This window comes from Microcebus murinus, chromosome 12 (genome assembly GCF_040939455.1).
Source record: "Microcebus murinus isolate Inina chromosome 12, M.murinus_Inina_mat1.0, whole genome shotgun sequence".
NCBI classification, from domain to species: domain Eukaryota; kingdom Metazoa; phylum Chordata; class Mammalia; order Primates; family Cheirogaleidae; genus Microcebus; species Microcebus murinus.
In genome coordinates this window covers 81,247,105-81,260,997 of record NC_134115.1, presented here as the reverse complement: position 1 = coordinate 81,260,997, position 13,893 = coordinate 81,247,105, and the positions used below count along the sequence as shown (strand labels likewise).

General features: G+C 51.9%; 1 long non-coding RNA gene across 1 annotated transcript; it reads right to left on the bottom strand.

The window, feature by feature from the left end:
- Positions 1–603: 603 nt before the first annotated feature.
- LOC142874378 (uncharacterized) lies at positions 604–13,039 on the bottom strand. The gene is made up of 3 exons (XR_012922200.1): positions 12,840–13,039; positions 6,748–6,858; positions 604–795 (listed from the first exon to the last, which is right to left on the bottom strand). It is a non-coding gene; the product is annotated as an uncharacterized LOC142874378 (long non-coding RNA).
- Positions 13,040–13,893: the final 854 nt, after the last annotated feature.

Below are 13,893 nucleotides of genomic sequence, written 5' to 3'. Positions count from 1 at the left end.
AAAGGGAAACCCCGACAGACGACCCTCGGCCTCCTACTGAGGGCAAGCCCTTCCCCCAGGACACCCTCGCGGTCTGTGAGTGACCCGGGCAGCTAGGCCAGGAAAGAGGGGCGGGGCCACACCCATTCTCCCCTGCGAGCAGTGGGGAAACCAAGAGAAGGGGGACTCGGCAGCAGGGAGGGGGACCAGCCGTTTCGCCTTGCCCAGGACCTTCCTGATGTTAGCACGGACAGTCCGGCATCCCAGGAATGGGGACAGCTGGTCACCCGAGCAGCGGGCCGTGAAGACCGATGGCAGCGGCTGTGCACAGCACCGCGTGTTCCACGTGCCAGGCCCTGCGCTACGCATTCTTTTTTTTTTCCCAAGATCAAATTTGTTTATTTATTTTTAAAATTTATTTTCAATTAACCATTTTTAAGCGTACAAGTCGGTGGCATTAAGGACATTCACAAAGTTGCACGACCATCACTACTTTCCCGTTCCAGAGCTTTTGCACCATCTCGAACAGAAACTCTGCAGCCCCGAAACAATAACGCCTCACCCTCCGTCCCCTCGTCCCGTAACCTCCATGCTCCTTCCTGTCTCAGTGGCTCTGACGACTCCAGAGACCTCGTGTAAATGGAGTCACACGACATTTGCCCCCCCCCCCCTCCGAGTCTGGCTGTTTTCGCTCAGCTGCGCTGGAGCACGTGTGGGGATTCGATCCCTGTTAAGACTGAGTAAGATTCCATTGTGTGCATCGTAGGGGAAGGAAATATCTTTTTCTTCTAACCTTCTAAGTCTCCACTGGGACCCCTGTAACAAAAGACAGATTAATAAGAGAAAAGCAGACAGATTTATTTAGTAAGAGTTTTGTGTAAGCTCTACGTGATACACGAGACCCTAAGCAGCGGTTACCCCTGCGCATCTTTCTGCCAGGTTCGGGGCAGAGCAGGAGTCGTGGGGGCGAGCCAGGGTGGAGACCTAAGCCCCCACTGTGGGAAACGGCGAGGCCTGTTCTTTCCCGTTCCTCTCTCTTCCGAGAGAGGGATGCTCCCTTCCTCCCGGTGTGGCGAGGGCACCTCCCACGTGCGGGTTTTTTTCTTTTTGTTATTTTTTTGTTTTTTGAGACAGTCTTGCTCTGTTGCCCAGGCTAGAGTGCAGTGACATCACCGTAGCTCACAGCAACCTCAAATTCCTGGGTTCAAGTGATCCTCCTGCCTCAGCCTCCCGAGGAGCTGGGACTACAGGTGCATACCACCACACCCAGATGATTTCTTCTATTTTTAGTAGAGATGGGGTCTGGCTTTTGCTCAGGCTGGTTTCGAACTCCTGACCTCGAACAATCCGCCTGCCTCAGCCTCTCAGAGTGCTAGGATTACAGGCGTGAGCCACCAAGCCCGGCCAAGGAACTCTTAAAACTTCAATTCAGGGTACTGTGTTGCCTAGAAGTGGGCTGACATCTGGACCTTGCCTGTCAGTGCAATTCTCTGCCCCTTGCTGTGGTGACTGGTTCAGAGATGGGCATGTGACCTCAGTGCTGGTGCCAGTGTTTGAGTCCTGGAGCCAGTTGTACCTGAAGCCAGCCTAAGCCAATACCTCCTCCTCTTCTTTCTTTTGCTTGAGCTTGACTTGGAGTTTTTGTCATTTGCATCCCGAAGAACCCTGATTTGGAAATCTTGGGATGTCAAGAGATTCTGGCTCCCTGGCTGCCCCACCTGTGTTCGTGCCACACTCCCCTCCTGTGAGCTGGTCTGAGCAGGTCTCCGTTCGTCTCAGCCAATTCAGCCCAGCCGAGACAGAGGGGACCTCAGCATAGCCTGGAAGCAACCCAGGACCCGAGACGCTGACTGAGGTTGGAGGGTGGGGCCCTCAGGGGAGCCTGGCGCAGCATCCTGAGGGCAAGCCCACCCAGGCAGGGTCACAGGGCTCCAGGCCAGGGAGCAGGGCCTTGATGCTGGAAGGCAGGTGAGCGAGACTCCGCTTTTCCTGACAGCTCAGGGTTTGGGAGAAAGATTCAGTGCCCTGGAGGCAAGACCAGGCCTCCACAGGGAGCACAAGCTCAAAGCCCCCTGTAAATCAACCCCTACTGGAGGGAACCAACCCTCCTGGCAGTCTAAACATCTCCAGGGGGGAGGCTAGGCCAGCAGAGAGTGGGCCCCACAGCCCCTGTGGTCCTGGCCGCTTGGAACAGCCGCACCGTCTTGGGCTCCATGTGATGGCCCGGGAGGTGCCTGGACTCCCTCAGCTCCCCCTCATCTGTGTCCTTCCCCTAGGCCAGGCGTCCTCAAACTACGGCCCGCGGGCCACATGCGGGTGTGTTTGCCCGTTTGTTTTTTTATTTCAAAATAAGATATGTGCAGTGTGCATAGGAATTTGTTCATAGTTTTTTTTAAACTATAGTCCGGCCCTCCAATGGTTCTGAGGGACAGTGAACTGGCGCCCTGTTTAAAAAGTTTGAGGACCCCTGCCCTAGAACCTTCCACCCGGCCTGGGAGCATCTTATCCTATCTCAGGACCAAAGTTCTGCTTTTCCTAAGGAATTGCTTTGTCCTCCTTCATAGGCTCTGGGACTTGTGTAAGTGGCTGCATTTCCCGTCTGTGCCACCTGCTGGGAAGCTTAGAGCCACCGCCCGGCCCCCATAGCAGAAGTGTAGTGATGGGGGTGACCAGCCCCTCATAGCAAAAGAACATCCTGTCACAGATCCCAAAAGTTACTCAACTAACAGAAATATCCCTAATGTTTTACTCCTTTAAAGTCATCTTCCGTTTGTCTTCTGAAAGAATACTGTCACTTCCAAATGTGTATCTGACTCTTATTTCACATGAATATCTTATTTTGTTTACCGCTCCTCTCTCTGTTTTCAAAATGTCTACTTGAATCGCTTTTGAAATTGACAGCGTGAGGGTCTCTCTCCATGTGCAGCCCAACGTGAGTTCCCGAGGGAGGAGGTGAGTTGTGTGTGTGTGTGGGGTGGGGTACACTGTACCTAGGTTTAAAAAGAACCTGTAAGACTGATGAGACTAGCACTCTGAGAGGCCGAGGTGGGTGGATTGCTTGAGGTCAGGAGTTCGAAACCAGCCTGAGCAAGAGTGAGACCCCATCTCTACTACTGGAAATTAATTGGCCAACTAATATATATAGAAAAAATTAGCCGGGCATGGTGGCGCATGCCTATAGTCCCAGTTACTCGGGAGGCTGAGGCAGTAGGATCGCTTGAGCCCAGGAGTTTGAGGTTGCTGTGAGCTATGCTGATGCCAGGGCACTCAAATCTAGCCTGGGCAACAAAGTGAGACCCTGTCTCAAAAACAAAACAAAACAAAACAAAAAACTGATGAGAATGCAGGTGAGTTATCACCAGCCGTGGCTGGTGGACACCCTGTCATTGTCATTCCTTTGTGCCTTGAGGAAACCATAAAGACCATCTTCCAAGTCTCCCGAGCCTGCGGTCCCATCTCCACAACAGGAGATCCTCGTGTCCCGTGTTCTAACTTCATCCCTGGCTCCTTCGTCTGCCATCCTGGTGTTACTCTCTCCTTTCCCTGACTCTTACTTTCTGCTCTGGTTGTCTGTCACGGGTCCTTGGAAGCCGCCCAAGATCCTCTGTGCCGAGGGGCCGGGAGCAAACCAACCTGCAACTGGCTCGCTGGACTCTCCCGCCTGGGTCGGGCGGGCTGAGGCCGCACTGGGCCCTCGACTTTCAAGCACCAGCCAGGAAGCGGCACTAGGGCAGCTCCCAGATGTCACGCATGGGTCAGGGCCAGAGCAACCTCAGGTATGGCGGGGACAGAGGCTGCAGGTGGGCCTGCAGAGGGAAGAGGCTGGCTGCGGAGAACTGCGAAACAGCAGCAGTCTGCAGGCTGGAGTGCTCCCTGGGCCCCGAGGGCTCATCGATGTCAGACAGGCATTCCAGGTCAATGTCAGGGGTGAACGAAAGCGTGGATCTGATGTGCTCAGTGCCTGGCACGTAGGTGCTCAGGGAATGCCGGGACCCTTTTTCTGCGTATTGTCCTGGAGGAGTGGGTGGCTTTGCCCCTAAGGCAGCAGTGCCTGGGGCCAACCCAGGTCCATGCTGCATGACTGCATGTGTCCCCTGGCATTGTGAGCCCACTCTCTGCGGGACAGACCCCCGCTGGACAAGGCCCCTCCCTCTCTGTTGTAGCTGCTGCTTCGGCGCTGAGATTCGGGGGTGGGAAGAGATGGTAAGAATAGCTGCAGCTTGTCCCACTTCTTCTTGAGCTTCTGGTTCTTCTCCCAGAAGAGGAAGCCAACACGAGGGACTCTTTGCCAGGAGCCCACGTTGTCCCAGCAGTGAGAACAGACAGACCCGAAAACCTGAGTCTGTATCTGCTGCTCCGGTTAAAAGCCTGGAGCTGTGTCAGGCAGTCCTCAGACTGGGCTCTGCTACTTACTGACCTTCTGACTTTGGCCAAATCACTTAATCTCTCCAAGCCTCAGTTTTCACATCTGTAAGATGGGGAGAGTAATACCTACCTCACAGAATAGTTGTGAGGGTTCGATGAATTAACGTAAATGAGGTGTTCGGCCTGGCACCTGGGCTGCAGTTTGAATCGATGCTGCCTGTCACTGTTGCTACCGTTAGGGAGTGACATGGGCCAAGCAACTTGATCCTGCAGAGCCTGTTTCCTTCCTTGCACAACGGGGCTGCGGATAACTTTCTCCTTGCGTTGTGGGGAGGGTTGAGAGAGTCGACATGCGTGCAGAGCTTGGACCGTGGCCAGCACCCAGAAGACACCCTGTCACCGTGGGCTGGGGCTGAATCCTGTGAATCTAGGGATGGAGGGACGCTCTCATTCTAACCCCTTATACAACATCCCCTCTCAGTGGGTGCCCTATGTCTGCTTAAATGCTTCCAGTGACGGGGGACTCACCACCTCTGAGGAAGTCCTGCCCCTTCTGTCCTGTTCAGCTCTGGCCACGACAATGCCCTTGTTTATGTAGGGCCAAGAATCACCTCCCAAAAGTTTTCCAGCCAGGAGTTGGACCTATTCCAAACCTCTATCTCCCAGGGCCATCACTAACTCCTCACTTCCCTTCCCTGTGACAGGAGCTTCCGGCCTTTCCAAAATTAGACTCCGGCTCTGGCAAGCAGAGGAGGGCAGCCAGCAGCTGAGGTCTGCCGATTAACTACTTCCGTGCCGGGGCTGGGGTTTTCCTACAAAGGTGGGGAGCAGTTCAAGAGGCTGCTTCTGCTGGGACTGGAGACATCTCCGCTCAGTGTCCCTGTCACAGAGCCACTATACATGTTGTCATGGCTGCCTGAGGCTCAGAGCAGCACCCACTGGCCGTAGATGGGGAAACTGGGGCTAAGAAGGTAAGTGGGAGCTCTGGCTGCACAAGACTTTATTCATTCGTCCAAATGTTCTCTGCGCCCTACTCCTCGCTGGCCCTGTGCTGGGGGCTGGGGTCCTGCAATGAAGGAGACAGAGACCTGATTTTGTGATAGGCAAATGACAAAGGGAACTAGAGGGGGACACAGAGGCAGAAATAATTTATCCTTCCAGTGAGCCCGAAAGATGGCCTTGTTCACCCATCTGTCCATCCACCCATCCATCCATCCCTCCCACAAACATGCGTTGGGTGCCTAGAATCGGGGGCTCCCAGTGACCATTGTAGACATTTGTTACATTTGCAGCTCAGCATCCATGCTCTTTTCTTGGGGCAGTAGTACCCCGATTTTGCTTTGGGGGGACCTTGCCCCCCGGCCCACATGTTTCATAAGCAGCAAACTCCATCCCCCATCCTGGGGGCGGAGCCATGATCTAGGGTGAGCCAGTGAGCGCTTTCCATGATTCTAGCTGTGACAACCAGTTGGAGGACAGACCTGTGACCTAAGTCAGGCTAATGGGGACGAGCAAGACCCAACCCCAGGACTCTGGCTTGAGATATGGAGGAAGAGCACCATCCTTTCCTCTGGATTGGTGGTGATGGGAGCCGCTGGCACCACGCCAGGGAGCTGGGGGAGGGAGCCAACCAGTGATCCTGGTGACATTGTTTTATGGTCCTGAATCCACTTTTGCCCGAAGCCCAGTCTAGCAGGCATGTGAGCCGTTGCCTGCTCAAGCCAGTCTGGGTTTGTGTCACTCACAACACAAAGAGGCTGCCTGACTCAGGCACAGTCCTCTCTTCCCAGCTGACCCTGGGCAGGCCTCGGGGTCTGTGGTTTCTGCTGCTTTGTGACCACGCCCCACCCCCACCTCAGCCCCTGGTGACTCCAGTCCCCAGGGGGAGAGGCAGGGTACCCCTCCCGCAGGCAGCCTCAGGGCGCCGGCTCCTCAGCCAAGTTCACTTCTGACCTGGGCCCTTCCTCTCCGCTCTCGTCTCTGCCCCAGACCTTGGAACAAGCCCTGTCTGTCACTGGTGGAGCCTTGCTTGGGCTGTGCCTGAGGATTCTGCCTGCTGGTGGTGCTTCCTGTGCGGGAAAATGGCCCTTGGTTTTCTCATTCATTCATTTATTTTTTTAACTGAGAAATAATTGTACGTATTTATGGGGTACAAAGTGATATTTCGATATATGCAAAGCATAGTGATCAGATCAGGGCCATTAGCATATCCATCATCTCAAACACTTATCCTTTCTTTGTGTTGGGAACCTTCAATATCCTCCTAGCTATTTGAAACTGTGTAATGTATTATTGTTAACTGCAGTCATCCCGCAGTGCTATAGAACACTCCGGAACTTATTCCTCCTGTCCAGCTGTAGGTCCCTGTTTTGAATGAAACTGTGAGTTTCTCTACCAACTTACCTGCTGCTACTGTCCCCAGCAGCCACCAGAGGCCGACAGAAGAGCACCGGCAGGGGGTCCACCCGCATGGGTCCCTTGGGGGGTGACTGCCAGGGGTCGGCTGTGGCAGGGCTTCAGTGACACAAACACAGGGTGAAAGTTTAAGAGTTTTTAGTACTTACAGACCTGGAGGGTGCACTGCACACCTGGAGGTCACACACACACATGCACACATACACACACGCACACAGATCAGGGAGCACAGGCAGGGAGACAGGAGGGAGCCAGGGGCCGGGGCCTTTACTGGGTCTGGGGCATTGTCCCAACAGGTCTCCCAAGGGGAGCTTTCGTTGGTGAATTAAAGCAAGCAGGCGCCAGTTCCAGGAGGCCACACTGTGGCTGACAGGTGGTCACTTTAAGCTCGGAGGCAAATGGTCCATTTCAAGGAAGCCGTGGCAGGAAAGCAGGGAGAAGAGACGCCGCTGGGTTTTTATCTCTGTCCAGCAGCCGGAGCCATCTGGATGGGGCATGCTACTGGAAGCTGTGTCAAGGGTGACTGAGCCCTGCTTCTGGCATGAGAACGCTTAACTGATATTTTAAAATGGATGCCAGGCCGGGCACGGTGGCTCATTCCCGTAATTCTAGCACTTTGGGAGGCTGAGGCCGGAGGATCACTTGAGCCCAGGAGTTTGAGGTTGTTGTGAGCTAGGGTGACACCATAGCCCTCTAGCCCGGGCTACAGAGTGAGACTATTGTCTCAAAAAAAAAAAAAAAAAAGGATGCCAAGGAAAGATAAAATTATAAGCACTCACTACAGCCGCCATGATTGGGATTCTCTGGGCATTTCCCATTGTATTGGGTCATAGAGCACAGCGTCCAGCAGGGCTGCGCTCTGAAGTGCATGCTGGGAAACAGGGGTCTACGGACAAGCAGGCAAACTCCTTACTGAGCACAGCCCCACCTTCCCTCTCCCTCTCCTCTCCTGCCATCGTCCTCTACCCATCAAGGCCCTGACCCTAGCAACTTCTTCCTAGTTCTTGCATGGGTGTTTTTATCTTTTAACAGCTTTATTGATTTAAAAAAAAAACTACATATATTTAATTTATCCAATTTGATGAGTTTGGATATATGCATACAACCATGAAACCATCACTGCAGTCAGTGTAATGAACAGCCAGCACCTCCCAAAGTTTCCCTGTGGCCCTTTGCTTTTTTGTTTTTGTGGTAAGAACACTTCACATGCTACCTGCCCTCAGATTTTTTTGAAGTGCACAGTACAGTATTTTTAACTACAGGCATTATGTTGTACAGTAGATCTCTAGAAGTTATTCATCTTCTATAACTGAAACTTTATCGAACTATTCATCGAACAACTCCCTATTTCCTTGTCTCCTCACCTGGCACTCACCGTTCTACTCTCTGTGTATATGAGTTTGACTGTTTTAGACACCTCGCATACGTAGAATCATGCAGTATTTGCCTGGACAGGTCTCATTCTTTCCAACACAGTGTTTTTGCTGACACAGTTTCCTCTTCCTTCCCTCAGCTGGAAGACTCAAAGGCTGAGGATAATGCAATAACTGAGGTTTGGAATCATCTCGAGGCTCGTTCATTCATTCATACGTCTGCTGGTTCCTGCTGGCTGTTGGCTGGGATCTCACATGGGCTGCCAGCGTTTCCATGTGGCTGCTTGAGCTTCCTTACAGCATGGTGGGAGCTGAAGGCTGCCAGTTTCTCAAGGCCAAAGAGACACAACCCAGAGAGGGGACAGAGACCCCACCTCTCAGTGGGAGGAACATCAAGGAATTTGGAGGCTATGTTTTAATAATTCTCTAGGCTATTGTGCTAAGTGAAATAAGCCAGCCACAAAAAAACAAATATTGTATGATTCTTCTTATATAAGGTATCTAAAGTAGTCAAATTCATAGGAACAGAAAGCAGAATGGTAGACACCAGAAGCTGGAGGGGGGGAGGGGGAAATGGAAGTTGTCATTTGATGGGTATAGAGTTTCAGTACACAACTGAACTGTACCCTTAAAAATGGTTAAGATGGTAAATTTTATGTATTTTTTACCAAATTTTAAAAAACTCAATGATAATTTCGAAAACCCCAACTTAAAAAAGTGGACAAAGGACCTAAACAGACACTCCCCTAAAAAAATATATATATAGGTGGCAAATAAGCACATGATAAAGCGCTCAACGTCATTAGCTGTTAGGGAAATGAAAATGGAAACCACAATAAAATACTACTTTGTACCTAGTAGAATGGCTAACATAAACATACAAAACTAACAACACCAAGTGTTGGCAAGGATGCAGGGCCAGTGGAATTCTCCTACATTGGAATGCATGAGGTTACTGCCACTCTGGAAAACAGTTTGGCAGTTTCTTATAAAATTAAACTTACACTTACCCTATGACCGGCAATCCTACTCCTAGGCATTTATCCCAGAGAAATGGAAATTTCATACAAAAATCTGCACATATATGTTTATAGCAACTCTATTCAGAACTTCTAAGGACTGGAAATAACCCAGACATCCTTTAACGGACGCGTGGATAACAAACTGTGGTATATCCATATCGTGGAATACTACTGAGCAAGGAAAAGGAATGAAGCATTGGTAGAAGCAACAATTTGCATGGGCCTCAGGGCACCATGCTGAGTGAAAGAAGTCACACTGGAAGGGTTATATATTGTGTGGTTTCAACTGTGTGACATGCTGGAAAAGGCAAAACTGTAAGGATGGTGAACAGATCAGTGTGGCCAGGGAGTGGGGTGGGAGGCACACGTGATACAAACGGTTTTTGCAGTGATCAAACTATTCTACACCCTGCCTGGGGTGGAGGCTGCATGATTCTGTATGTGTGTTAAAGCTCATAAAACTCCAACAAATAAATAAATAAAATAAACTGAAAAAAAAAAAAAACCCTGAAACCAAAAACCTTCCTAGGGGTTCTGTTACGAACAGGAGGAATGAATGAATATTAGTGGAAATTAGTCCCCTTGCTCCTTCTAATGCCTGGTGAGCCTGGCTGGATGTTCACACTTGAAAGTGAAGCTTTACTTTAGAAGCTGGAAAAGGCAAAGGAATAGATTCTCCTCCCGAGTCTCCGAAAGGAGCACAGCCCTGCCGACACCTTGATTTCGGCCCCGTGAAGCCCATTGTGGATTTCCGTCCTACAGAACTGTAAGATAGGCCGGGCACAGTGGTTCATGCCTATAATCCCAGCACTCTGGGAGGCCGAGGCAGGAGGATCGCTCGAGGTCAGGAGTTCAAGACCAGCACCGAACAAGAACAAGACCCCATCTCTACTAAAAATAGAGAAATTAACTGAGCATGGTGGCTGTGCTTGTAGCCCCAGCTACCAGGGAGGCTGAGGCAGGGGGATCACTTGAACCCAGGAGCTAGAGGTTGCTGTGAACTGGGCTGATGCCACTGCACTCTAGCCTGGGCAACAGAGCAGGACTCTGTCACACACACACACACACACACACACACACACACACACACACACACACACACACACACACACAAAAGAACTGAAAGATAATACATTTGTGTTATTTTAAGCCCCTGAATGTGTGGTAGTTTGTTATAGCAACAACAGGAAACAAATATAGCGGCTAACCACTGCGGAGGTACGAGAGGTTGCTCAGGAATTTAGATGTAAAGTAGGGAGCAGCTGCTGCTCTTGGGGACAGTACCCAAGGACATACATCTTTCCTGTGCGCTTTTAAAATTTATCTTTGTCTTTGGGTTTTGGCTACTTTACTCTGATGTGCTCTAATGTGATTTGTTTGTATATATTTTGTTTTGGGCTTGCCAAGCTTATTGGATCTAGTTTGATGTTTTTCTTCATGTTTGGAAAATATTTGGTCTTTCTCGCTTAACATATCACTTCTTCCCAATTTTCTCTTTCTCTAACCATATTTATGTTATGTGAGATCTTTCAACTGTGCTGTATTTATGTCTCATGCTCTTTTATGTTTCATTTACATTTTTTTTTTTGAGACAGAATCTAGCTCTGTCGCTCTCAGTAGAATACAGTGGCGTCATCGTAGTTTACTGCAACTTCCAACTCGTGGGCTCAAGCGATCCTCCTGCCTCAGCCTCCCGAGAAGCTGGGACTACAGGCTGATTTTTCTATTTTTAGTAGAGACGGGGTCTCGCTTTTGCTCAGGCTGGTCTCAAACTCCTGGCTTTAAGCAATCCTCCCACCTCGGCCTCCCAGAGTGCTAGCATTACAGGTGCTAGCCACCGTGCCTAGCCTTCATTTGATTCTTTTTCAGAAAAATAATTCCAATTGTCTCTTGGGAAAATAGTGAAGCTTCAAAAAGGCGGTTGGAAGCTCGCTGCTTGGGTTCTGCTGGAAGAAAACCGAAGGGTGCGCAGATTTGTCATCCTCCTCATCAGTGCAGGTGCGTCTTTTGGGACTTAGTAGCCTAAAAGAAAAGTCCTGCAATCTCTCGCTTGGGGCTCTGGCTGTTGGGAGCAGGCCAGGCCAGGGAAGAAGGGCTGCGAGCCCCGCCATCCGAAATGCATACCCCTCCGTCTGCAGTCCTGTTCTCTGTGTGCCTGGTCTCTGCATGTCCGGGACGTTTTCGATTCAGTTTCTCCAAGAAACTGCTGTCCTTATGCCTGTGGGTGTAGCCGTCCGGCTGCACGGGACGGGGAGAAGACTTGGGAGAGCAGCGTTCCGTGTTCGGACTTCCAAGCACACCTGGGCCCTCCGAGACTTGGCCGCTCAGGGCTGGTTCAGGGCCGCGAGCACTTTGGGTCGTGGCCGCTCGCTTCCATGCCACTTCCCTGTGAGCAAAGCCGTCTTCCAAAGGGTTGCTCACATCTTTTTTCTGCTGATGTCTCCTCCCCCAGCTTCTTTGTCTTTATGGGTTGGTTTAGACCTACTGCATTCCTTCGAGGTCCGGTGAGCGGGGTCCGAGGAGGGAGAGGGGAGAAACGCCTTTTGCCCATGCAGCCGTCACAGCCAGAGTGCGTGAGAGGGTCGTCTCTACCTCCCGCTCAGCCCTCACCCGTCCAGCCTGGCTCCTGCCCGCTCCCAGACGTCCCTGCCCAGGTCTCCAAACCCATGGACTGCACCTTCCCCGCATTATCTGCTGCCTTGGTTCAACAACCGTTGAACTCACTCTCCTCCCCCTGCTCTCCCCCGTTAGCTTGGGGGCAGGGGACTGTGTCCCGAAGCCCCTTCCTGCATTTCTCCCACAGCTCTGGCCTCCACCTCGGGGCTGAATTGCTGGCTTCTCTTCCTTCTGCCTCCTGGAAACTGTGGCTATTCCCAGGGCTCCGTCCTTGGTCCCTTTCCCTGCCACCCCCGTCCCTGAGTGCACTCACCCATTTCTGTGGTTCCCATTTCGCTCCACAGGCGACCCCAGCACGGCCCCCGTCTCCAGCTGGCCCAGGGAGGTCTGTTCCTGGACCTCGCAGACCCCACACGCCCGGAGCCGCCTCTGCCTCTCCTTCCCCCATGCCCGCCTCTCCTTTACTCCTAGCTCAGAAATGGGCCCCGCCACCTGTCTAGTGGCCCAGAAACTCGGGTGTCATCCGTGACTGCCCCGGTCTCTCAGTTTCCACACCCGATAAGTCGCCAGGGCCCACTGCCTTTACCTCCTTCGTAAGTCCCAACTGTCTGCCCACAGCTGCCCCAGCCCAGCCTCCGCCTCCCAGCGGCCTCCATCCTGCTGCCTGCGTCCTGTCTGGATGCAAATCTCACCACGTCACCTCCTGCCCTAGCAGCCTCGGATGGCTCCCAACTACCCAGGAATTGGATCCAAACTGCCCCCAAGGCTGGATTTGCCAGATTTAGCAAATAGAAATAGAAGCTGTCCAGTTCAGTCTGAATTTCAGACAAGCAGTGAACATATTGTTTAGTATGACCACATCCCGTGCAATATTTGGCATGAGCGCCTTCCATGCCCTGGGCTCTTTGCACATCTGCAGCCTTGCTTCTTGCTACACCAGATTTCACACCTGAAACTTGGGACAGACTGGACTACTTGAAACTGCCGCGGATGGGCCTGACATTTCCCCAGCAATATGCTCTCTGTACCTGCTGTTCCCTGCACCAGAGGGGCCGTTCTCTCTGCTCACCTGGCCCATTTCTGCTTGTCTCATGGGTGTTGGAACACTGGGACCCTCCTCCTCCAAGAAGCTGCTCTGCTGCCTTGTGGAGGATCGGCTCCTTTCCTGGGGAGGCCCCTGTGTGCTGGGACGGCAGCATGCCACCCTCTGTATGGTCACACGGGCTCTCTCATTTGTCTCCCTCTCCTGCAGACGCGAGTCACCAGCAACTCTGCAACTTTCCAGCCCCAATTGGCCCAGCCCACACGGCCCCGTCCAGCTGGGTGCTCCCAAAGGCTCCCAGCCTTGGCCGAGGCCCAGCTTTCTTCTAGTTCTTCTGGCCTGGGTCCCAGTCTGACGGTTCACACTCCCTTCTCGCCCAAGTTCCCACGAAAAGTGGCCTCCACCCCCAGCCCCCTGCCCAGATTACGAAATGCTGAGACAATGGGGGCTCCAAGCCAAATTTCCAACAGGCCTGCTGTTAAATCACCTACAGCATCGGCACATCCATCTGGGGACAGATGCCAGCAGCTGGGGCTGCAGAGAGCACAGCTTTGTCACACTGGTCAGCATGGGCTTTGGTGCTGGTAGGTGGGAGAGCTCAGACTGAAAGTTGAAACACTTGAAACTTGTACCTTTCTAGCTGTGTCTTATTGGGCAAAGGAGCACCCTCCTCTTTGAGCCTCCATTTTCCCATCTGTAAAATGGAAAGAAGAGGCCAGCACGGTGGCTCACACCTGTAATCCTAGCACTCTGGGAGTCCAAGCCGGGTGGATTGCTTGATCAGGAGTTCAAGACCAGCCTGAGCAAGAGTGAGACCCCGTCTCTACTAAAAATAGAAAGAAATTAGCCAGACAACTAAAAGTGTATATATATATATATATATATATATATATATATATATATATATATAAATTAGCTGGGCATGGTAGCACATGCCTGCAGGAGTCCCAGCTACTCGGGAGACTGAGGCAGCAGGATTGCTTGAGTGCAGGAGTTTGAGGTCACTGTGAGCTAGGCTGACGCCACGGCACTCCAGCTGACTCTGTTCCCCCCCACAAAAGGAGAGAAGAGTGCTTATGCT